Source organism: Eleutherodactylus coqui, chromosome 4 (assembly GCF_035609145.1).
Source record: "Eleutherodactylus coqui strain aEleCoq1 chromosome 4, aEleCoq1.hap1, whole genome shotgun sequence".
NCBI classification, from domain to species: Eukaryota; Metazoa; Chordata; class Amphibia; order Anura; family Eleutherodactylidae; genus Eleutherodactylus; species Eleutherodactylus coqui.
In genome coordinates, this window is record NC_089840.1 from 87061351 (window position 1) to 87088705 (window position 27355).

Genomic DNA, 27355 nt, shown 5'->3' on the forward strand with positions numbered 1-27355 from the left:
ATTTCTCAAAATACCGACCTTGTGACAATGGATGTAGCTTGTGATTGGTAGCAAAACAATACAATGCATGCTACATTTTACTGTCTTGAACCAAGAATGTTAGTTTTTCCCCAGGTAAAGAAAATAATTAAGAAGATGAAAGAGAACGCAGCGGGTGATAAATGTGTTAATATCTTCGAATCTGATATTTTTACATCAAACAACCTGGTTCCTATTTGTTTTATCCCACTCGATAGTTTAGAACTATTCTCTATGTTGACATACAACTATATAGACTTGCTGAGTAACTGAGAATTTTGAAATATTTATATATCAAATATATATATATATATATATATATATATATATATATATATATATATATATATATATATATACAGTTTACTTCCCAGTTCGAAAAATACGACATGGTAATATTTGCATCATTGTCTATATCATAGAGGCACAGCATCTCTGTCACAAGGGCCCCATAGCGGTTTGTTTGCAATTATTTCTTCAACTTAAGGCTGCCTGCCCACAGCCGAGGCGGAGTATTGCTAGTGATTAGAGATGAGCGAGCATACTCGATAAGGCAAACTACTCGAGCAAGTAGTGGCTTATTCGAGTACCTGCCGCTCGTCTCTAAAGATTCGGCTGCCGGCGTGGGTGCCAGGTGAGTTGCGGCGAGCAGGGGGGAGAGAGGGAGAGGGAGATCTCTCCTCCGTTCCTCTCCGCTCTCCCCCACCGCTCCCCGCCCCCTGCCGGCACCCGAATCTTTAGAGACGAGCGGGGAGATACTCGGCTAAGACACTACTCGCTCGAGTAATGTGCCTTAGCGAGTATACTCGCTCATCTCTAATAGTGATGTTCCGCCGCAGGGGAGCAGGGGGGAGAACTGACAGGTCTCTGCGTTGAGCTTATCTGATAGATAGGCTCAGTGCGGCAAATCGCAGCATGCTGCGATTTGAATCCCGAGTGGAGAATTGCTATGATACTCCGCTCATGGATGTCGGGCTGCGCTTTCCATAGTAAGCCTATTGAAAGCGTTCACTGCGTTACCCGCGGCCGGATTATTGCCTTGGATAACCCAATGACAACTTGCCCATGAACAGGCAGCCTATGTCATGAGTTTTTATTCTTCACTTTTATGTTACTTGTTTTTATTCTTTATTGAATTTTTATTAAAGCATATATACATAATTAAGACACTATGAGAGCTGTTTCTCGTTTTATAAAAAGCAGCTTTAACTACAGTTTGGGTTACGAACTTCGCCTTTGTTAGTATGTGCATTGATTCAGCATAGTTCACTCTGACCAGCCAGTAACCTTGAATGCAGGAAGGACATGCAGTTTATCCTGATCCGCCAAAATAGAAGTGGATGGTATGCTATTTGTTTAAGATTATTGAGCAATTTATCCCTCCCTTCAGGCACAGACCTAGCCGCTCAATGATTTGTTTTATTTAAATCACTTAGTATAAAAAGAACTAGAAATTTCCATTGTATGGAGTCTGGAATGAAATACAGTACATTATGTGAACATAGCTATACTTGAAAGTCCTTGTAATACCCTATTATGCAGAAGGCCAGAAGAAACTTTAACGCATCATGATTTAAAGGGTCACTCTGACAAAAAATACTTATTTCCTCATCTGCCCCCCTCACCTGATTGCTTGTCGTATTCTGAAGGTCTCCTCTGTGTATTGCAGTCATTTCCATGCAGTGCAGCCGCCTGTCTGATGCTTATCAGACACCATCTTGATGATGAGACTTTTGCTTTCAGTTTCATCATAATCCCACGATCCGCCAGCACAGCATAAGGACTCTTTCACATGGACGTATATCGGCCTGCCGTTTTCATAGCCAGACGATATACGCTACGATCTGATGCATTGGATTCCAACGCATCAGATCACATGACCATATTCCCGCTGCATAAAAGCGCCCGGCTGGGCCAATCTAGCTCTGGGCGCTTTCATGCCGAACCGAAAAGATAGTCCTGGAACTATCTTTCCGGGCAGAATACGTCGGTCACTGTATGGGCTCCTATGAGAGCCAATGACAGGGGCTGGAGAGAGGAGGTGGGAGGAAGTTTAGCAGTGTGACTGCTAAACTCCCCCTTTTCTTCTCTTCTCCTCTCTCCTCCCCTCCGGCTGTTTGCAATGGGGTGGGGGCAGAGCTAAGCTACGCCCCTCCCATTGCAAACAGTCGGAGGGAAGGAGAGAGGAGGTGAGCCGGTGGGGGGGGGGAAGGGAAGAATAGGCAACGGCATTGCGGCTTTGTTGCATATGCGCTGGGGCCCATGCTGTCTGAATGGACGCACAAACTTTAGATTTGTGGACCCGTTCACACGTTTTTAGGGCACCGGCGGGCGCACTTCAAAACACCTACGGTAATATGAAAGAGGCCTCAGCTAGAGGCCTACACCATTTCTGTCTGGCGGGCAGGCAGTTTAATCATCCTTACCTTCAATATTTTTTTTTAAACTACAGACCATAATTATACAGTGAGGAAGAAGAGGTGTTATCTCCTCTGTTATAACTGTTTGACAGAAGTAGCAGTCAGTACATGTGAGTAGGTTTTACAGCTCCTTACAGTGCAGAGATAAGTTGTTTTTTGTGTGTCAAAGGGCAATGTACTCCTGATCATACAGTCCCCCAAATTTGGAGGTTGCCTGTAAGACAGAAGGAGAGGGTCCCAGAATATGATTTTTAGATGGTCATCCTTGTGTAGGGTATGGTGGAGTTTCTTTGCAGTTTTCCTTACAACCTGTAGCTGTGAATTGTAGGTCACTACTAGAGGTACACGATCATTTACTTCCTAGATTTCTTGAAAGGAGTAACTAACTAAGGTAACGCTAGCTCACTTATATATACTGGGGGGTAGCTACATAATACATTAAAGAAAATTTCACTGGACTGCCCCTTTTAAAGGGGGTTTCCAAGCAGCGCCTGCTATCAGTGCTGGGATACAATTGGGTCAGAGCGGAAGCCGCTGCTCTGATCCGTGCTACAGTTTGGATTATGAACTTCGCCTTTGTTACTGGCTGGTGCTTGTATTTGCAGGCGTAGCTTCCATTGATTTCAATGAGACTCCAGCCTGAAATTAGGAGCTCTGGCCACTGCACAAGGGTCGGAGCAGCGGCTTTCCCTTTGACCACATTGTATCCCGGCACTGACAGCGGTCGCTGCCTGGAAAACCCCTTTAAGATAATGATTCACATGGGAAACTTTGGCTTGCCCTAAGATCTCTATTTATGGAGGTTTTTAGGTTTAGGTGAATCAAGTTTCAAATACCTCATTAGGAAACTTTAAATTAATAGGGGAAGCCCCCTGTTCATAACTCTCATCTACCTTCTTAGTGAAAGTAGAGAGAGACTGCATAGAGTGCCTCCTCCTTTATACCAGGGTTTCCCAACCTTATTACCAGTCGGATACACCTTGGCCATCAGAGCAGCGTGTAGTATCATTGCCTAATAATGCACTACCAATACACAGTGTGCATCAGGCAGTCATAGAAGCTATGTGGCTGTCTTGGCTTGACTGGGACCGCAGGGTCCCTTTAATGCCATTCCTACCTAAAAAAGAAGCTTGGTGTAGGGATGGGTAAAGCATTCTGTAGTTCTTGTTCAGTGCTGTAATTTGGATCAGATCTATTTACTGCTGTGTAAAGCATCTTTGAGCAGGCTGAAATCAGTTTGCCTTCCCTCTATAAAAGGAGCCCAGGTTTCCTGGGAACCCAGGTTGGAAAATGCCGCTCTAGAGGACCTTTCATGTTCGTTCATTATGCAGACAGCCTATTTATTTCAGTGAGATCTGTGTAATGCGTGAAGGGATATTCCCATCTCGGGAGTTCTATTTCAATATGTTTGAAATTGCAAAACAATGTACTTACCCATAAGAATGTCAATTTCTAAAATGCTCCGTTCTCCAGATACTGCAGATATTGATTCCTCTGCTTGTTGCTGGGGAAACACACCACCTCTACTATAGAAAAAAATATTAGAGGAAGCCGGCGCTTGAACACTTCTTTCATCTAAATCTGATGGCCGGATCTCAGGAGCGCATGTACACTAGCTTTCAGCCCAACTACCAGCTACCGTTGTCCTCTATTTCTTTCCATAGAAGAGGTGGTCTGTTTCCCTGGCAACAAGCTGTAAACAACCAGATGCCAGAGGAATCAATATCTGCAATATCTGGAGAACGGAGCATTTTGGAAAGAAATATCATATGGGTGAGTGCATTGTTTTGTGATTTTCAAAACATTGAAATAGGGTTCCGAAGATGGGGATACTCCTTTAATTTCTCCTGTTGTGGCGCTACAGGGGAGCTGAATGAGCGCTTGTTGTCAGTTTCCATTACAGATTACAGTTGATTAGTGAGGGTCCCAGCAATCAATTAACCTGTGATCATCTTTTCATTGTGGAACCTTGCTAGTTATAAAAGGATTTTCCAAAGTGAGCAAATTGTTTTAGTTTCAACCATTAGCATAAAATGTACATCCTTGACTTATACATACCTGAAACATGGAAATGAACCACACGTATCAACCAGTGACTTGATGTTTTCCAACAACTGTGCCTTCGTCGCCTGTTCAGGGTCACTTACCATAAATGGGTTATGGATAAAGAAGCTTACCGATGTTCTGGTACGTGGCCACTCCACTTGTAAGTCATGGCATGCCAGCTCCATTTTGCTGGACACATTCTACATCTCCCTGAGACAAGACTGGCAAAAATTGCTGTCCCGTGGAATTTAAAAAAATGAGAAGCATTGGCAGGGAAGGCCAAAGATCACCTTTCATGGGATGATACCGAAACTGCCACATTTGATTGCCAGCGATGGCATTCTTTTGTCACCTGATCTACCACATGGGGTGAGAGGACCTATGTCTTAGTCTATATATACCAGAGTTTCCTGTGGCAATAGGGAGTGAGGCTTAAAGTGTCTCTCGTTAATGGGATTCAACTGTTGGGAGGTGTAGGTACAATCACCGATAACTACAGCTACAAATGCATGTAATATTGTAGGCTTTTTAAAGTAAATGCAGAAGAAGGGGTACTACAGTTGCCATCAATTGATTTCAGATAAATTGCTTTATTAGTGCCCATTTTTCTGTAGGGTAGTTTAAAGGGGTATACCAGCAATAAGCAGTGAAAATTATAACCTTCATAAGTTGATAACATGTAATTCTGTAATGTAACATCATAACTTGTTTTACAAAGTTACAGAGATATGGCATTACCTGTGGTCTCCCCCTTGCCCCTTGTTTAGTTCTCCGTTGGTATCCAATGGTCACGACCCGTAGGCTCTGCTGTTTTACTGGTCAGGCTGCTTAATACCTTCAAATTTAATAATGATGACACAGTTTGTACAGTCATGAATGTTCTGTCATTAGTAACTGACAATGGGGCATTGTGGGAGATGAAGATTTTGTACTTCCCGGCGGCTATTTTAAATAACATTGTGGAAATCTGAAGCTGGCTGGAAAGCAGCGGTGGCACAAGTGGGCAAAAGAAAAACGTACTAGATTTAGTTGGATGATTTAGATGGACGTTTGACATAATGGCAATAAGTGGAAACTTTAAGAACATTTTGTAAATTTTGCCCATTCTCCCCTAAGCGTAGCGTTATGTCTTCCAACATGTCTACAGTTCTACGAGTGAACACATCTAGCACATGTGCTCAAACATGAGAAGAAGTAGAAAAATACAAATAAAAGCAAAGGTTTGTTGTAAAAATTCCTGCAAGTAAAATTTTGGTGGTTGTACATGTGTAAAAAAATAGCTAAAAGACCAAATCTGATCATTTGAACATGTTGGGTGCTTCTCAAGAGATTACTGGAAAACAATTAAGCAATGTTCTTTAGCGAGGTTGGATAACACTTTTATTACATTAGCTTAATCAAATATATTTCCGGTTTGCATATTTTAGTGACTGAATGAAAAATGTATTTCTTGATAATGCTTATAGCACACAAAGCACATCCATGCGAGCTATGGAGATATTTCATATATTGTAGATCAGTAATGTTGAGAACATTTTCAATATTATATGTATATACATATATATTTAATAAGTGTCACTTTTATCACTGATGTCATCGTCAGGTTTTAGAATGAATTTGAAATATTCTTTTTTCTGTTTTCAGGTTTTAACATTGCGTTAAGTGGTTTGTTCTATCAGTTAGGTATTGAGGGCAAGTCCATGATCTTGTTAAGCTAATTGCTCTAATTTTAGTTACACCTTATCCTTTTATCCTATAAATATAATTAAATAACAATTGTACTGTATAGATACTAAGGCTAGTTGTACCATATAAAGCAATAGCCAGAATTCACAAGCTTCTTGCACATCCGTAGCGGGCATTCTATTTTGCTGTTGTGTTGGGGGGGTGGGGGCAGGAAAGGGGAATCCCTTGGTGGAACGGATCTGTCTTATGATGGAACTCCACTGAATGGGCCCCATGGATTATAATGGGGTCCACTTAGTTTCCTCTCAGCTACCCGGCAGTTTCCCCGTAGAAAATGCGCTGCATGCAGCATTATTTCTTTTGGTATTTTGTTCTGGATCTGCGATGGAACCTCTAACTGGAGGTTCCATTGCAAATACGAAGGCAGCATTACTGTAGGTAGTTGCAATCATCAACAGCTGGATGGTGATGCACCAGGGTTTATACAGAGATGTTAATAACTATGGGGTCAACAACAAAAAATTGCCGAGAAGGTATTCATGAGCAGGGCTCAACCACCACATGGCCAGGATGGCCACAATTAGGGCACAGGATAAATGACTGAGCAGCATTCAGAAGCTTGCTTGGAAATTCATATACCACAGGGATGAGGCACATGTGGTGCCAAAAACCGAGAGACACAGGCAAAATACAAAAGACACAAAATGATAACAAACTATCTTCTAGCATTGGAAGTTTAGAGTGGAGAAAAGAGTTTAAAGGGCTTATGCAGCTGCTCAGCCTTATGTAAAAACATGAAAAAGGCTAAATTGCCTCACTTGAGGCCCCGCCGATGCCTAGTCCTCAGCTGATCTCTACTTCCTGCTGTATTGATGACATCACCAATAACCAGGACATGACTGCTGCAGCCAATCACTGTCTCACTACAGCCAGTAATTCATGACAAGGGTCACACGTTCCTTTGTGGATGGCACTGTAAGTGGGCACCATTGGAAAGATGTACAAGGGTCTCGAAGAACAACCTCTTCGAGAATCCAGGACAATCAGCTGATTTCCCTGAGTCACGCTCTTGCTACTACCGGCAACCTTGATTTTGCTGGGGGAAGACATGGCCAACCTGACATTACAGAAGCTGCGGGGACATGTAGTATTACAAAATGTCTACCCTGCAATAACGTGATGGCAGATGATCCACCAGTTCAGGAGCCGCTCTTCCCAAGTGGGGACCCCAATTGATGATGCTCATAGGTCCTCATGAGCCTATGTCCAGGATATGCCATCTTGCCACAAGCCCTTTAATACAACAGATGCCATTTCCTCTTGTAGACTCCTGAGGCTCCGAGTCCTTTATTATGCTGGAATATCCATTTATTCTTGTTTAGTAAATATTTAACTGCAGATCGTATTTAGAATGACAATACTGATTTTATGGGAAAGCTATCAGAATTTTCTTTGGTTATACATTTAGATTTTTTTTTTAATCAGTAACGCTGCGCTCAAGGTTATCTGTCTTGTTAAACTGCCAGTTTGTGAGACTAGAATATTGCTATAGAAAATGAAATGCAATTAATTTCAATACTAATAATGTGAAAAAGCTATCACAGTGCACAGTGTTTAATGCTGAAGCTGGGTTTTTTTTACCACCAAGTTGTTGACTGAAGAGTTTGGGAACGCAATAGTTTGATCACACTTGCTGCGAATACATGCAGATTTATGTAGAACATAAAGTACTTTATGTTGTATGTACTGATAGCGGTGTTCACTTACTTACTTATAAACATCTATGGCCTCACCTAGAGGAGACCATGTTTAAAGGAGTTTTCCAGACATAAATACTACTGATGACCTATCCTCAGGATAGGTCATCAATAGTTGACCAGCTGGGGTCCGCCGCTCAGGCCCCCGACCGATCAACTTAGCCGGCGCATGTTGTCAGTGCCCCAATAACAGAGGTCGGAGCAGAAGCCTCTGCGCTGACCTCCATGTAGTGGCCGGCGCTTGTATTTGTAGGCACGGCTCTCATTGAAATAAATGAGAGTCTGCCTCCAGTGACAAGGGACGGCCAGTACATGGGACGTCGGTGCGGAGGTTTCCGCTCTGATCTGTGTGTATTTGGAGCGGAAACCTCCGCAGCCACTGTAACAAGAGGGTGCCCTGTACATCCAGAGGAAAGAAGGTTTCATCACCAACATAGAAGGAGGTTCTTGACTGTAAGAACGGTGAGACTATGGAACTCCCTGCCTGAGGACGTGGTGATGGAGAGTTTGATAAACGAGTACAAGAGGGACCTGGACGTCTTTATCGAGTGATACAATATTACATGTTATAGTCACTGATTACTGCAGAAGGGTCTGTAATCGAAGGATTATCACGATTGCCAGTTTAGAGTTGGGAAATAATTTTTTTCCCTTAAATTGGGAAAATTGGCTTCTACCTCATTGGAGTTTTTTGCTTTCCTCTGGATCAACATGGGGGATGGATATAAGTCTCTTTTCCAGCCTAATATACTATGTTATTCTAGGAATATGAGACTAAAATGAATTATAGACAGTATACATTATAGAGAAATAACAATGGCCTCTAATCAGTCGTTCCAATAAACGTCTCCCATCCATAACTCTAATTTGTGAGCAGATACAAAGTGACAGCTGATCTGCCAGTGATACTCGTGGAGGGCCTTTCAAGCAATGCAGTATGGATTCCGATTAGTTCCTCAGGTGGTTGGCTGCATTATTTCATTGGGGCTTTATAGAGCAATATAATGAAGTATCCAGCAAAGTGATTCCACGGGGTATTGGAACCAAGGCTGGGTTCCTGAAGTTATCCTCTTCTTCCATCTCTAAGAATTAATGCAGCCACTCTTCCTGAATGAATAAGAAACTATTGCTATTCATGTAAGTGCCAATCACATTTCAATCAGGATTCGGCTCAGTATGGTATGGTTCATCTGAGATTGAAACAAGTGGATGGAATTGCAGCTATTCTGTGGTAGTCTGATTGCATTGAACTCAAGCGTCTTTATTCATTCCCCATTCTTGTGTCACAGTTGTATTGATGAAGTCTTTAGCCATTTAGAACTATTTCTGGCGTATAGATCTGTATGTGATGGACTGTGTGTAGATGTGGTCTTGGAAGCAGCTCTTTCTTTATGAGATGCCCATTGTGTCTCAGACTAGCTTGTTAGACTTTGATGTGTTTTTAATTACATTAAATATAGAAGTATTTTATATGTTCTATATAGTCCCACCTACCATTTACCTGTCAAACTAGACCAGGATTTATGAAGGGTCACATGAATTGTATATATATACAATGTGACACACACTTACCTTCTCTGATGGTTTTCTTTTAACCCCCTTAAGGACCAGGCTGCTTTGTACCTTAAAGGGGTTGTCCCGCGGCAGCAAGTGGGTCTATACACTTCTGTATGGCCATAATAATGCACTTTGTAATGTACATTGTGCATTAATTATGAGCCATACAGAAGTTATAAAAAGTTTTATACTTACCTGCTCCGTTGCTGGCGTCCTCGTCTCCATGGTGCCGACTAATTTTCGCCCTCCGATGGCCAAATTAGCCGCGCTTGCGCAGTCCGGGTCTTCTGCAGTCTTCTATGGAGCCGCTCGTGCAGAATGCAGGCTCCGTGTAGCTCCGCCCCGTCACGTGCCGATTCCAGCCAATCAGGAGGCTGGAATCGGCAATGGACCGCACAGAAGAGCTGCGGTCCACGGAGACAGAGGATCCCGGCGGCCATCTTCAGCGGTAAGTATTGAAGTCACCGGAGCGCGGGGATTAAGGTAAGCGCTCCGGTAAGCTTTCTTTACCTCCCTGCATCGGGGTTGTCTCGCGCCGACCGGGGGGGGGGGGGTTGAAAAAAAAAAAAACCCGTTTCGGCGCGGGACAACCCCTTTAAGGACCAGACACTTTTTAGGGATTTTACCCATGTGGCGGTTTTACTGCTCTATTTTTTTACCTTTTAGCTATCAAAATTATTTTTGCTGCGTTTTTTTTTTCCGTGACATATAGGGCTATTTTTTTAAATATCTTTTTCATTGACTTTTTTCAGTTTTTTAGTTTTATTGGAGGTAAAAGCTAAAAAAAATCTTTTTTTTTTACATTTATATATATTTGTTTTAATTATTTTTATATTTACGCTAAAATAAAGTATGGGAATATGGGTTCCTTTATTTGTTTTGGACGTTTTGATATATATTATGTATGGTTTTGGTTTACAGGGCGCATACGGCGACGGTTTTTGTTGGCGCCTTTTTTAGGTTCTTTTCTTTCTTATGTATATATTATTGTTTTATTCTGGAATTTTATTTTACTTATTTATGTAATTGTGTTTTTTACTATCTATGTCCCCCATGATGTCATGTAAGACCTCTGGGGGACATTCACATTTTTTTTTCTTTATTTGACACTATTCCACTGTAGCTAGGGCATCCATAGGAGCCCTAGTTACAGGGGAAAGCAACCCCTGTAGTGACATTAGGGGTTTGACCCTCCAGCTCTGCAGTAGCAGGGAATCCCGGGAGGTCACATGACCCTCCCGGGCTCCCGTAGTGAAAGTGCATTTTACTTTCACTTTCCCCACACAGTGCTCATTGAGCACTATGTATCGGGGAGGCAGAAAGCAGAAAGGGTTAAATACCCCTCCTGCCTTCTGCTCCAGGTTATCGTCTGTCACTAACAGCTGATAACCCATTCCTGTCTCTGATTGTTTGCAGAGGGAGGAGACTTAAAGCACCGCCGTAATTTTACAATTGGCGGTGCTCTAAGCCCAGGACCAGCCGCCGTAAATTTACTGTGGCTGGTCCTAAACGGGTGAAGGGCGGGCACAGCATGTCAGAACTGCTACAGACAGCAGTGATTCCTATTTCCTCCTCCTCCGTCTCTTCTCCAAATAGACTGCTGTTTGTAGTACTATCTGCCACCTGCTGGTGAAATGTGAAATCTACCATGTAATGCTCTCCTTTCATCACCAAATGTCATGCAACATGAAATACAGATCATACACACTGTCTAAACAGCTGGAAGAGGAGAGCCACAGCAATGAGCTGAAGAAGGCGGGAGCTCATGAGGGAGGAGGGATTTAACCACATAACCCCTCCCCTTTTGTGAATGCCCCTGGCATGTGTAGTCTGATTTTGCATTCACATGGTTATGTCCCTTATTCCATGCTAGGTTTTATCCCGATGGTTGGCAAGACACAGAGGTCAGATTGAAAGAAGTATGACTGCAGGATAGGGTTACAGAGCTTTTTTTGTAGTCTGTAACCATAGAGACACATAGGTCTACATAAGAGCTGTAGGCTCAGAACACTAAGGGTGTGTTTACACGTAGCTGATTTGCTGATAATTTTGCTGCAAATCTTTCCCCCTCATTTTGAATTCAATTGGAAGGGTGAAATCTGCTGCAGATCTGAACCAAATTATTTGACAATCTTCAGCAAATAAGCTAGGTTTGAGTGCACCCTAAGGATTTGTAGTCAAAAGTGTTTCACTTTTTATTGTGGATGCTTTAGAGCAATAACAAACTCTTTACAAATAAAGTATACCATGCTTTCCTGAGAATAAGCCCTCCTTGTATTTTTCAGGATTTTGGGGGAGACTTGAAATATAAGCCCTACTGTGAAAATAAGCCCTAGGTACAATACATAAAAAAGGAATGCATTACCTAGCAGACTCGGTCCTGGTCCCTCACGCTGCTCTCTGGAGGTCCGCGCTATTCCCGCAGTCTTAGCTGCTGGTACAACACTACATCCTGGTTACAGGATTCATAAATCCTGCCTCCAGGATGCAATGGCTGCGATTGGTTTTTGAGTGCTACTCAGCCAATCAATGCAGCGCTCGATGAACCAATGACAGCCATCACATTGGTTTATCCAGTGCTGCATTAATTTGCATAGTCGTGATATTCGAACCAATCAACAGCATTGCGTTGTGAAGATGGGTTTTATGAATTGGCCATCGGCTCACAGCTGATTCATAAATCCTGCTTCCACAACGCGATGACTGTTGATGGGTTTTTCAAGCACCACGGCTCAGCCAATCAATGCAGCGCTGGATGAACCAATTCGATGGCTGTGATTGGTTCATCGACCACTGCATTGATTGACTGAGCAGCGCTCTAGAACCAATCAGAGCCATTGCTTCTTCGAGGCGGGATTTATGAATCCTATAACCAGGAAGTGTTGTACGAGCGGCTAGGACTGAAGAACAGCAAGGACCTCCGGAGAGCCACGTGTGGGACGCGGACAGAGCCTGCTAAATAAGTAAAATAAGACAGTGCCTCTGGGGAAACACGGTAGTATTAGAACTATCTTAGGACTTGATTTTATAAAGAAAGTTACCAGAGAAAGAGTCCTCTACCTGATCACATACAGTATCAGTACACGCCCTTCTACAGATTAGTAGTGATACCAAGGATCTCCAAGTTCAGAGATCCAGTATGCCACTGACCCACTGCTGTCTGTATTGCTAAGTGAACGTTTCAGTGTATTCTAATAAAAAGAAAAAATATATACAACAGGCTACTTTTTTTTGTTATTTTTTTAGTTAGAATTTTCATTTAAGTAAACTTTTAACGTTTATCAACATTTCCAATAATTCATTTCTGATGAAGGACTGAAGATGAGATGGAGCTTTCCAATAGTAGAATCAGTGAATACTTTGCATTGCAGTTTATAATAAGCCTTGTATATTGCAGGAAGTATGTAACATTAAGAGTTTTATATGAAGCATATTTTGTAATTATTTTCCAGTGAATAAGGTCTTCCCATAATACATCCAAAGGAGACTGTATGATCATTTTAATATTCTGTGCTTTAATTTGTAATTTTGTAGCAGTTATTCGGATAAGTACTAAAAATATAATGTTAAGGGGGTATTTCATTCGAATTAAACATTCATTTCAACGCCCCAACTTTACATCTTTGTGCCACTGTTATTTTAAAATGAGTTTTCCCATCTCAGAAAGGGATCCCTGATTGGTGGGGGTCTGATTGAATCACTGGATATCCTTTGCAGATTTGCTTTGAGCAGCAGCACTTCCAGGCACCAGCCATGCAAGGAACTGCAGCATGGCCCCATTCATGTGAATGGAGCTATATTCACATTCCTTACATAGCTGGTGGCTGTGAGCACTACTGTCCAAGGAATATTTATAAAGGGACCACAGTTCTAAACCAGAGATGCAACCCCTTCATTCTCAGAATCATGGGGGTTCTAGTAGTTGGACCCCACGGTCAGAAATTGATGGTCTCTCCTACTGATATGTTCCTCACTTTCTGAGATGGGAAAAATACTTTAACTCCTTAAGGACCAAGCACTGTCAATTTATGGCGCTTGGTCTTGGGCTTCAGTTCCTGGTGATAGTAAAAATATGACGTGGGATTAAAGCTCCTGCAATGTAGCAGGAGCAGGTCGGGGTCCTTGGCTGTTAGTATGCTGAGGGTCAGAGAAGAAGGCAGAAGCAGTTTGTAACCGCTTCTGCCTTCTCTTTTGCAGGCTGCATAGCGCTCAATGAGCACTATGTAGTGAAGAGAAAAAGCAAAAATGTTACTTTCACAATTCGACCCAGTGATCACATGACGGCTGGGTGCCCCCTGCACAACAGAGCTGCAGGGTCCTAGCAGATCCAGATCAGCTGTGTTAGAGACTACTGTCACCACAGGGGGATGTTTTCCCCTGTAATTAGGGTTCCTATGGATGCCTCAGATACAGTGGAAACGTGTGAGATTGAAAAGCAGACAATGTGAATAACCCCCAGAGGTACTTTATTTTAGCGTAAATATTCTAATTTTACAAATAACTATACATTTAAAAATATATATTTTATTATTATTTTTTTAGCTTTTTATCCCCACTAAAACTTAAAAACGGAAACAAAGTCAGTGAAAAAAGATATATGAAAAAGGACTTTTATGTCATGGAAAAAAGCACAGCAAGAACTATTTTGGTAACTGAAGAAAAAAAAATAGGGCAGTAAAACTACCACATAGGTACAAGCCCTAAAAATGTGTCTGGTTCTTTAAGACCAAAACACCCTCGTTTTTAAGAGGTTAAACAACATTTGTCAGCAGATTTTTGCCTATTGAGCCATATAACAGAACACACGCTAACATGGAGGAAAGGCTAACCTGTTCCCCCCCGTTGCTCTTGCTACCTCAGTTACCCTGAAATTGACACTTGATTCCGCCACGTGCTTTATGTGATGCTAGAACAATCTGATAGGTGGTCTATTACTAGCAAGTGGTTTAGGGCTTTCTGTAGTATACAATACTCTAAGCTTCCCTCTGGCTCTCAATTGATTGCTAATGTCATACTTAAGATGTCACTCAACAGCAATGGGAATTGTTTGAGATTTGTATAATGCACAAAACCCAAGGCTACTCTCTAATATCGACCACCCATTGGACAGTTCTAGCCTAATTTACATGTGGCTGAATCAATCACTGATTTCAGGGTAACTGTTGCAGACAGAATACTGAGGGAGGTATGATAGCCTTTTCCACATCCATGTGTTTTTCATGCCACTGGTTTAGTAGTCAAAAATATGCTGACAAATGTCCTTTAACTAACTAAGCACTTCTCAAAGGTGGGCTGTATCCTTTGTCCAACCCTCATGTCTCGTCAAAGTACTAACGACCACTTGTCTGTCAGTCCTTGTGTGCTGTATGAGTTACGTACAGAGCCTGACATGCACCAGTTATGATGTCACCATCATGCAATCAGTTCCCGGCTCTTAGCTCCGCCTCCTGATCACATGATGGTGACATCATCACAGGACCTTTATTCTTGTGCACTGAATGACTACATCCCCCACAAACCCCTGCGGCTTCACTTGCTATGGATACAGCAGTACTCAGTCTGGCAGTTTTGCAGCTGGTTGTGACACACCTGCACACCTGTGCGGGGACTCCAATAAATTACCCCTCACAAATTTACACATATACATAGTTGGTGATTCATATTGACCAACAACATTGAAGCATAGTCCTTCACCACTATCTTCACATCTCCTGAACGTGATATCATGTTATCTCGAGTGCCAATGCCGTCAACACCAGTCCAGCTTTCATCTGATTGTCAACGGTTGTCCAGTGTTGGAAAAAATCCCTTTTACTATATATTATTATATGAGTAAGGGGCACATTGTGCCACCAGAAACACGGGTACTATAAATAATCCTAATAACTAGTACTGTATATTAATCAGTTGCAATTATCCTTTTACATGATTTAGAACAAATGTGATACAAAGTCCTTTTTTTGGGGTTGAACTTTTCCTGCTCTGGATCAATAATGCAGGTTAATTATAAGTTGACCTTGACGGACTAACTATAGACATTGTATTACTGTGATACAACTTCCACCCAGTACTAGTTTTAGTTCATTACTGCTCAATGGTTGGGTGGTTTTGCCAACCTAAATCCTGTATTTGCTTTACAAGGCATTTTATTGTCCCTGTCAAACATAAACCTAGGTGTTGCACAGATGCTTTCTCCAGATGAGCTCATCACACTTCTTCCCTTGACATGTTAGTTTTTCATGTCGAAACTTATTTTGTTAAAGACAGTATCTAAAGACAAGGTTGGCTCCTCTCAGCATGGCGATTGACAAAAGATTAGAATAAATTACGTTGGAGGAACTTGACATGCATTGCAAATTACACTGATGTCAGATCTAGTGTCCTCATGGTTTATTCAATTAATTTTGTCATGCTATTGCGCAAGGCAGTCCATCCTGATTACATGTTCTGGGTACAGTTGTCTTCTTCGAAATGTTTTGCTCTGCAAATCTGCAAGGGTCAAAAGCTTAGGTATTAAATGAACCTATCAAAACTCAAGTACAATCGTTATCACCGTGAATAACTCATTTTAAACCATTGCCTCTCCCGACAGTTCGGAACCTTTTACCGTTGGGGTGAGCTTGGGAAAATACTCTTTGAGCTATGGACATATTTTTACATAAATCAGTATAGCATGTAAATACATGAAATTTTGTACAATGTCCTATTGGCAAAAGCCAAAAGCAGCTTGAAGGTCACCTTTTTTGTAATCATATCATTTTTATTGAAATTCTATTCTTGAATATAGTTACCTCTTGATTTCAAGACATTCATACATTCCTCTATTATATATAATGGATAGTTCATATTGCGTGATGGTTCGTTGAGATATTGTATGAAAGCTGATATATTATATCAAAACATCTTCCTCAAATTTCCGCAAACTTAGTCAAATATCCTGTTTTTTGATATATTCCCTCCTTTCCAGAGATATGGCTTCTCTTATTTTTGTGACAAAATCTGCTACTCTCAGGGGAGCTGGCTGTATTCAATGGGTAGTAATCAACTTCCGTGGCTGATACAATGTTCTCTGAATTCCAAAAAGAGTATGCCCATCAAGCCCATCCACAATACCGAGTATACAAATTCTAGGATTAAGACCAATATCGACAAGATATATATGTATAATTATCTCTAATAGCCAATTCCAAAATTGACGCAATTTTACGCAATCGCAGACCATATGTAATAAATGTGCACCATCCATAAAACATTTCGAACAGTATGAGTTTAAGCTAATATGCATGTTAAACAACATGCACGTTTAATGGAGTACGATAAACTTTATGCACTAAATACAATTGCGATAGTCGTTGATTTTTAAATTTAGATATCATTGGAATCCTACCCAACACTGCGGCCCATTTATCTTCTCTGATTTGGCCTAAATCTTTTTCCCAATTTTTTTACCTTTATCGGGAATCGCTGTAAATAATAAGAATTAGAGATGAGCGAGTATACTCGCTAAAGGCAATTGCTCAAGCGAGCATTGTCCTTAGCGAGTACGTGCCCGCTCGAAATGGGTGCCGTGAGTAGCGGCAGTCAGCAAGAGGGAGCGGGGGGGGGGAGAGAGGGAGAGAGAGATCTCCCTTCCGTTCCGCCCCGCTCTCCCCCGCAGCTCCCTGCCCGCCGCCGGCACCCGAACCTTCTGTCTTGAGCGGGCAGGTACTCGCTAAGGACAATGCTTGCTCGAGCAATTGCCTTTAGCGAGTATACTCGCTCATCTCTAATAAGAATGTATTTATCTATATAAATAAGGTACTACACCCTTCATAGCTCCAGAACACCCAAGAAAATTCACCAAAGGACATTGAACCATTAGTACAGACACTGACGGGGCCTGAGCAGCAAACGTACGTCGTAGCTGAAGGAACTGGAAAAAATAACTATGGGGGAAACCATTGCGATCTCTAAATTGTTCAAAGCTATAAAAAGACCCCCAGGATATATCTGTTTCAAACCTTCACCTACTCCTCAAACTTTCGTATATATGGAAGCTGGTTGGCAGAAATATAGTCTTGAGCCTTAGAAGATACCACAGCTCTCAAATATTTGAATTCCTTCACTATTTATAGTTGCGTATGTTCTAAAGAATGATTCACTGGCAAGGGCTCTAAAGGAAGAATTACAGATTTCCTGCAGTTAATAGTGAAACCCAACATCTCATCAAACATATAGAAAATGGACATAATAAGACTCAATGATTTACTCACACCCCTCGTATACAACAACATATCATATGCATATAATGAGATATGTTCCTCAATTTCTCTGTACTGCAATCCAACTATATTGGGTGATTGCGTTTTCAAACCAGTCAGGAGCTCGATTGCCAAGGCAAAGAGAAGAGGGAACAGGGGTCACCCCTGCCTTATTCCCCTCTCTAACATCATCTGACCAGAAATATGACCATCTACACTCACTCTTGCCCCTGGCATTAAATAGTGCAGTTTAACCGATGCCATAAATTTCTCACCAAAACCCATTCTATAAAGAACGACCCATAAATGATTCCACTCGATACTGTCAAAATGTTGTCAGCGTCGAGTGAAAAAAACAGCCCTGCTCGCACAAACTTGATAATGCGCCTGAAGATTCAGATGTAACCTCATTAAATTAGGTTCCCATTTTCTTCCCTGCAAACTTTTTGTAAATATTCATAAACCTCTTCAGGGCCCCCAAAAATCAATTTAGAGTAGTATAGTAAATAGAAGACAAGGAGGAGGGAGATGCAACTTCAGTCCCTACATGTTTTTCTTTCGTTCTCTGCTCTTTCTCTTCCAAACTCTCTAACATTTATACTTTCAACGTAAGTCACACATAATTTCTGGTAGTGCTGCACTTTAGGTATATGTATTAAGGAGCTTTCCTTGCAAATACTCCCCAGAACAGAGTTGGAGATGTAAGGCCTCCCTCACATAGGCGTTCGGCAGAGCGCCGCGATTTCCCTTTCAGCCGCAGGAAGCTACGTCCATCAGCGGAGTTTAGCATACCTCATCATGGATGAGGTGTGCGAAACGTCGAAAATAGAACAGACTCCGCTCAAAAATTGAGCGCCTGTCTGAGAGGCTCCAATGAAAACAATGGGAGCGTTGTACCGTGATTAGCGCAGTGCTGAAAACACGGCATTAATGTTTGACATTTAGACATATAGAAATAATTGTCAATCACTGATAGGATCGCCCATTGGACTGCTGGCTATGCTATTTATCTTCATTTTTTATCTATATTTTTATGTCTCAGTAGGCAGGGTTATTGTACCTTATTCAGTTTCGTATGCTCCTGCAAAGAGTCTAGTTGGCGAGGCAGGTCATTTTTTCTAGATTGAAGTAGAAACTGGACACCTTATTTGTCTACTAGATTCAGCCTAGTTAGCCTCCTTCCACTATTAGATGTAGCTAACAAGCACTTCCAGGGGTTAGTCTTGAGCAATTTTCTATATGATAGGAGTAACTTGGTTCCTGATTAACTATATCCTCCAGGGAAACGCGTTGAACCAACATGAGCTAATTGTATCATTAGGAAGTATCTAAAGATGAGCGAGCGTACTCGCTAAGGGCAAATACTCGAGCGAGTAGTGCCTTATTCGAGTACCTGCCCGCTCGTCTCTAAAGATTCGGGTTCCGGCGGGGGTGAGCAGTGAGTTGCGGGAGTGAGCAGTGGGAAGAGAGGAAGAGAGAGATCTCCCCCCCGTTCCTCCCTGCTCTTCCCCGCCGCTCCCCGCCCCCCGCCGGCACCCGAATCTTTCGAGACGAGCGGGCAGGTACTCGCAAAAGGCAATATTCGCTCTCTCATCTCTAGAAGTATCTGAATTATAAGTAATTTAGAACCAATAGGAACTTTCAGAACGAATGGGTATATTTTAAACCATTGGATTTTGTTAATACTCCAACAAGATAGTTACAGACTGAATACAAGATAGTGATACTACATTTTTTCGTGTCAATCTTTTGTTTTTTGGGGGGATCCTCTCACCTAAAGCTTTAGGTTGGATAGCTATTTTTCCAAAGTACTATTTTCTGTGTGGGTTGAACTGGACATTGATTTTCTGAGTGAGTTGTTGTCATGTACTACTAGGTTTGGGTTTACGTATCCAGTTTGTGGATGCACGGGTTACAGGCCTGTTTCCGAACCAGTAGGGTCACATGTGCCTATATTGGCTAGCCACTTGTGTCCCTGATCAGCCCTATTTCATACCTTATTTTTAGGGATTCTATTAACCAGGAATCTTCAGTTGTTCGTCATAAGTGCCCCATGTCTGTCCACTATTACGGTACCCCTAGGAGTCTCATCACTTGATATTTGGTCAGGTGACTAGGGACACCATTGTTATTTGTATGTGTCAGACCTAAGCCCTATATTTTAATATTTTGAATTAAATTGAGTTTTAAGGCGTCTGTTCTGTGAAGGGCCATACATTTATAATAGACTTCTCTGCCTCAGTGATTGCTGTATGCTCAGAATGAACAATGATTTCAATTAATAAAATGCAGGTTATACTGAATATTCCCCCATAAAACTATATATCGTCTCCCCGGCGCCTCCTGCTCTATGATCTGCTGCCTGCAGAATGGACTTCATTGTCAGTGTGATAAAGGTTCCTTTTAATGGAAGAGCAACTTCCAAATCTCATGTCATTTGAAAGATGTCTATAATTCTAGTAAAGGGTGACTTTAACAATCTATGCCGTTTTTCCTTTTTTTGCATATAGCCCTTTAGGTAAAGATAGAATTAAAAACTAGTAGACAAAAAAAGGTTAGTACATCAGGGGGATATTGGCATTTAACAGTGTTTCAAGAAATTTACTATGGTCAGCGAACTACCCTAATTTTGGAAGTTAATGGTCTGGTGAAAAATGACAAGGGTGACATTCTCAGGTATACCTGAGTTTTATATTTGGAGTTGTTTGGCATTACAACTTGTATCATAAAGGGATTTTCTGGGATCTGAAAAAATAAGATAAGGAGAGGAAATACAATAAAATAATAGATTTTTTTTCTTGCTCTCTATCCCACCCCCAACGCTTCAGCACCACTGCTTCAGTGGTCCCCGCTGCTACTTGTCGATTTTCCTGCAGTGGTTCCATGCCAAAGAGCCATGTGATCACTGCAGCCAATCACTAGATGCAACAGCCATGCGGTTGTATGGAACATCACTGCTGCAGGAGTATCAACAAACTGTCGGGAAAATGCTTTTTAAAGATCTAAGTGAAAATCTAGGGTCATTTATTTATAACCGTCTAATTCAATATAGTTGTATAAGTTGTATAACTTCACATGGGCAAGCGCGATATGGGGCTGTGAATTCTGCCTCCATATTGCGCTCGGCATCCATGTGAAATCGCCTAGCAGGTGAGATGTTTTCATGTGAAAACAGCCTCGCATCACTTTGGGGATGTGGCGATCCTCCGCCGCAGCTGTCAGCCGCAGAGGTTTGCAGGGCTTCTCCCATTGTTTTCAATGGGAGACATTACATGGGTGCACTTTGCATATGGTGCAAATTGGGTCAAAGAATAAATACATAAAGTTTTAACTAACATTACTCAACCCCCATTGCAATAAGGTTTACATATTAGTATTAATTTATAAGTGTATTATTAATTTATTTACTTTTATCTGTTTGCACAAAAAAAAAATCAAACAAGAATAATTTAACCCCTTTTGCATTTTTATTTATTCCTTCTCCCTAAAAAAAATAATTCCTTTATTTATCCATTGATGTATGTATCTGTGTAATGCCATAGCATTACATTATACTGCGATCTGACAGGCAATCAAGCTACACCAATCAAGCTTGATAGATACTCTGCAATGGCAGCCCTGGGTCTTTCAGAAGTGTTAACAGCTCCGATGAGCAACACGGCTTATCAGAGCTGTTGCAGGCCGGCGTTGGCTGTAAGAAACAGCTAGCACCCGCATTGTATGGAGTGGGATCAACCCGTGAACATACAAACCCCAAACCTGCAAGACGTAACTGAAGTGTTAAGGGGTTAAATAGCTCAACACAACTAATATAATAAGTGGTTTTGCCAAATCAACACAAAATTACACTTTTAATGACTACTGCAGTCTCAGAATTATTCAACCCTGCAACTAATTAGTTGCATCAGGTGTGCTTGAGAAAAAACACATCAAATCCCTTGAATGGCTAGGCCATTGTTGAATGTGATGTTTGATTGCAGGTTAGAAATATGGCTAAGGATGTGTATATGGCAAGTCAGCTCAGTTACTTAAACTGAACCTCTCACGTCACCACAGCAACATATACGGAGTGTTAGGGGATGTGACAGGGAGCTGGGTGATGTTTTTTTTGTTATACTCCCCCACTCTTGCGATCCAACGGTGTCCCCCTCTGAAGTTAGCGCAGCACAAAAAATTGATTCTTTTCAAAGTCCTACGCGCATGCTATCCCATAGACTTTTATAAGAGAGAGCTCACACAGGGCACTTTCAAAAGAATCAGATTTTCATGCCACGTACAGATCGGGGCACCACTGGATCACAGGAGCAGAGGAGTATAAAAATATATCACCCGGCTACCTGCCACATGCCCTAACAGTGCCATAACTTAGTAAGGGACTGTACAGGCTGTTAGTGATTGCCCAGACGGACTAGACTTTAAACTAGAATCCAGTGTGTTGGCTGAATCTCCTGTGTGTGCCAACCATCTGATCCCAGAGACTGTGATCCAATGAGCTAAATGACCCCCAACTTGTGACAAATTATATACAGTATTTAGTTTTTTTTTATTTTTCATGTCACTATGTATATTAAAAAAATCCAAATATCTTTGCAGTTTTCACACTGGCCACTAAGACTTATAATAGTCTGGCGCTTCTTGTTCAGTACAGCAGCCTTATTGGCCATAGGAAAAATAGACTGGAAGGGACTCATTGACTTCTATAGGAGAGTGTTATGGGCATGCCTTGTGACCTGTGCAGAGGTCATTGTACAGGGAGGAGGAGGTGAGATGTGACATTATCTACTGTGAATGGTGGATGTTATGTTTTCTATATATAGGTGTTACGTTTCATTGTAACCCTGCCTGCAATGATAATTAGATGACTGCTGAAAAGTTCTACGTACAGAACAGAAAGTGTCTGATTATTATTAACCTTAAAGGGGTTGTCCCATGAAAAATATTATTTATAATTAAATACAGCATTCAAATATTATCATTTTTTGTATAAACACAGAAACAGAGAAAATTGATTGCAGAAAAAGCCTATATGGTCCATCTAGTCTACCCTTATATCATAGACTCATGGAATAGTAGAGTTGCAAGGGACCTCCAGGGTCATCTGCTCCAATCCCTTGCTCAGTGCAGGATTCACTAAATCATCCCAGACAGATATTTGTCCAGGGTTTGTTTAAATACTTCCATTGAAGGAGAACTCACCACCTCCCATGGTAACCTGTTCCACTCATTGATCACCCTCACTGTCTACTATCTAATTTGTTCCTCCTGCCTTTCAGTTTCATCCCATTGCTTCTAGTCTTTCCTTGTACAAATGAGAATAGGGTTGATCCCTCTGCACTGTGACAGCCCTTCAGATATTTGTAGACAGCTATTAAGTCTCCTCTCAGCCTTCTTTTTTGCAAGCTAAACATTCCCAGATCCTTTAACCGTTCCTCATAGTACATGATTTGCAGATCGTTCACCATCTTGGTAACTCTTCTCTGAACTTGCTCCAGTTTGTCCATGTCTTTTTTAAAGTAGGGTGCCCAGAACTACACACAGTATTCCAGATTAAGTCTGACTAAGGAAGAGTAGAGGGGGATAATTACCTCATGTGATCTAGACTCTATGCTTCTTCTAATACATCCCAGAATTGTGTTTGCCTTTTTTGGCTGCTGCATCACATTGTTGACTCATGTTCAGTCTCTGATCTATTAGTATGCCCAATTCCTCCCATTCTGTATGTGCTTTTTTCATTTTTCTTGCCCAGATGTAGGACTCTGCATTTCTCCTTGGTAAATACCATTCTGTTAGTCGCTGCCCACTGTTCAAGCTTTTCTAGATCCTTTTGAATACTCTCTCTTCTGTAGTGTTAGCTATCTCTCGTACCTTTGTGTCATCTGCAAATTTTATCAGTTTCACATCAATTTCCTCCTCCTCCAGATTATTTATGACAACACTGGGCCCAGGACAGAGCCTTGTGATTCCCTACTTGATACACTCTTCCACTTTTATATGACACTTATTTAAAATTACTTATATCCCTTGATATTCCTGCACTAATGTTAGAATAGTTCCACCTATCGTCTCTATTCTGTGTCCTCCTCAGTAATTGTTCTATCTGCTCAGTCTTGCTCCTCTCATGGTTTGTGGAGGGATCCCTGGTGTGGTGAGCGGCCACTTCTGAAGTTGCAGCATCTTCTCTGATGTCAGAGGAGATGCTGAACAAATCATAAGAGGATGAGACAGCATTACTGCACAGAAGTAGGACTGTGTAGGTGTGACAATCTTGGAACATTTTTTTCAAAGGTGGACCAGACACAGAAAGGCTCTTAAAAAAATAGCAAGTGGCGGTGACCTAATATTAGACCTGGAACATCTAGGTTAGAGAAAAATGCTTAGAAAGTGTATTTGCAAAAAATGTTTAGAATTAAGGGCGCCCACCCACTGGCGATTTTTTTTTCTTTGCGTTTTGCGTTTTTTCTCAAGAGCAATTAGAATTGAATGTACTCCTGTCCACTGGCGGTTTTTTTTGCGTTGCGTTGTGATTTTTAACATAGGAACTGTCAGTTGCATATGTGTCCTTATTTTTCTCCTAATGCACCCATGAAAGTCAATGGAAATTAATGGAAAAGCCGCGAAAACGCGGCAAAAAACGCCGCGAAAAACGCACGGAAAACGCGGGAAAAATGCCGCGAAAACGCTGCGTTTTTCACGCACGAAAATCGCAAACGCCAGTGGGTGGGCGCCCTAAGGGCTGGATTTAACTATAAACAATATTTTTCGTGTGATATTCCCTTTAAGGCCACTTTGTATGGCCAATGAGTGGGAACGAGCGTTTATCTACATGTTCAGTCATGCAATCAATTTCCTGTGTTACGATGCCAGTGATCAGCTAACAAACAACCAAATACTTTGCCGGATGATCGCATCTTTTATACAGCACTATAAGTTATTGTTGCCTACAGCACATTTCACGTGAAACAGGAAATATACAAATGTACTGCTAACAATGATGGATGAACATGTATGGGGATGAATGATCATATTAACGAATGTTTGTCCCCCACTGCCATCTGCATCGGCCCCCTGTAAAGGCATTGATATTGTCAATGAATGCTTGTTATCTGCCTCAAATTGAGCCAAATAAAAGAACTCCTAATAGCCACAGCGAATACTGCAAGATATTAGGATTTTTAATGACAAAATTAGAAAAAGAAATAACTAAAAATTGACACATTCCCTTTATTAAGGCCCAATGTCCATGGGTGGGCTTGATTTGCGCTGCACCCGCGTAGGAGATCCACAAACCAAGCTGCCCATAGGGATGCATTAACATCCGCAAAACAATTTAAAGCATGCGGTTGTGATTTTTTTCCCCTGGCGTGCCTATTGCACACGCGGGAAAAAATCACAGCTCTCTCCGTATTTTTATTGCGGATTACGCAGTCTGGCTTCCATTGAAGCCATCCGATCCGCTGCACAGCCGCAGCTGTCACTGTGGACGTGTCGCGGATGTGCGGGAAAGCAGGAGATTAAAAAATAAATTGCACTGCGCATGCATCCGGCACGTCGCTGGCGCGCCTGGATGCATCCGCCGTGCTGAAGAAAGAAGATCCGTCTGGCACGGAGGAGACCCGCGCTGGATCTGGACAAGTAAAAAAAAGTCTTTTCCTGTCCATGTCTGCGGGCACGGCTGGATTCCGCTGCGGAATTGAGCAGTGGGATCCGTGCGTGCCCGTGGACATGAGGCCTAAAGGTGTTGTCCAGGCGTAAACATTACATTACACTGTTGGGTTGCTAAAAGCATAACATGTTTTCCGTTGAAATCCTTAAAAAAAATTTCTGTGAGGCTTATTTAATAATACTGTCTAAAAGTTAGACCACACAGACTTAGGTTAGACAGTCTTAAAATATGCCGTATTTATCACTGCATGATAAATGTGTCGAATTTGAAGACTCCATAGTCTAAGATAAAAAACCTATTAGCTGGCGTAATTTATGCCAAAAATTGGGCACAATTTGCTGCAATTTTGTACAATTCTTGGCATAGTTTAGGCCATGTCCTTTTTCAGACAAGTCAGGAAAACTTCCAGAAAGTGTTTAAAAACACATGATAAATGTGTCGCAACACATAATTTGCACCAGAAAACTGTTGATAATCTGATTTATAGCCATTTTCAGAACATTACTGTTTACTCCTCAGGACAGGTCATCAATAGTTAATCTGTAGGGATTCTCCTCCTGGAATCCCCGCCAAGCAACTAATCCTTCGGCAAGCTGTCAGTGCAGCGGGGTCATACATCGTCATCAGGGTTGGAAACGTAAGTGTAATAGAAAGGTTCTCTCCCATTGAGAATAGGCCATCAATAGTAAATAACCGGAAAACCCCTTTATCTGATGATAACAATGGATGCGTCCACAAATACAGTAGCATTGGCACAGATACAAATAACGCATTACTAAACTTCAATTCCTCTACATCCAATTTGCAAGCAGATGCTATTTTAAAGGCATCCAGGCTCTGATTATAGGCAGACACATGTTAACAACTCTGTTCAGACATCTGCTCTTAGGCAAGCATGGCAAGATTAATTCCACTCTAGTGCTAAACTGTGCTAGAAAGCTTGAGTGCCCGATGTATTCACGCTATGTGACTTTTGTCTCCAGTAAACATGTTCAAAGTTGACCTAAAATGTATAATCCTGGCTGTGTGGTAGCATACTTACACTGTTCCAAAAAGTCTTGTTGGAGACCAGATTTTAAAAAACAAACAAGCAATGGCAGAAATAAGAATAAAGAAAATCAAACCCTTCGCCCTTTTTCTTAAGTAGTAGTAGACTAGTACTAGCTATTCTGCATCTCTAACACCCTTTTCATGGTCATCAGAAATCTGATCTTCTCGTTGGACTTTTTTGCAATTTCATTAAGTGTCTGACAAGTGATTGTATGGGATAGAAAACCCATATTCACATACCCTATTCTGGGGAAGTCCCCCCTTCAGGACTAGAGCAGGGGATGCCTACAAAAAGCACCTCTTGCCTTGGAGAGTCTTTCATATCTGTGAATGGACAGCCCATTGATATACTCTGAGGAATTCGTAATGCATTATCTTCCCAATGTTGGAGCTGCGGGGGATTGTTTACTTTCTGGTTACCACGCATTTTACATCTCATTGCTGGGGCCAGGCCAGGAGTCCAATACTTCATGATTAGTTAATTGTTAGAAGAACCTTTTAAGAAACGGTATTCTCCAAAATGGACAACCCCGTGAAGACCAGCCTATTTTGGGCCTTCAGCACCAAACAAATTTTTGTTTCTTCTTTGACCTTTTTTTCAACAGCCATATCTCTTTTTTTTTTCCTTTCAACAACAAAGTCGAATGATGGCTTGATTTTCTGTGAGTGACATTATAGTTTTCAGGGGTCAGAAACGCTATCTTTTCTCCTTAGGGAGAGCAACTATAAACTAAGTAAGGAGACTCAAATGGCCATGCACGCTCCTCTGGGTAATATGCAAATAAGGGAGATGTAATAAATCCTCCACAGTGCCACCTATTGAAAGGCATTATAGTTGTCATTGACATCATTTTGGGTACATTATAATTTACAGACTTTTATTTCATTTTTTTCTCATGAACACAAATTAGGGAGAGC

General features: G+C 41.6%; 1 protein-coding gene across 7 annotated transcripts in view; it reads left to right on the forward strand.

Moving 5' to 3' along the window:
- Positions 1-27355, forward strand: part of CDKL5 (cyclin dependent kinase like 5) — a 289528-nt gene that overhangs the window by 32792 nt on the left and 229381 nt on the right. The window contains exon 1 of one of the 7 annotated variants that reach the window (XM_066599826.1): positions 26007-26024. The exons of the other annotated variants lie outside the window; for them this stretch is intronic. The gene's annotated coding sequence lies outside the window, so the exon portion shown is untranslated. Of the gene's footprint in view, positions 1-26006; positions 26025-27355 lie in introns of those variants that run through there. 7 annotated transcript variants of the gene reach the window in all.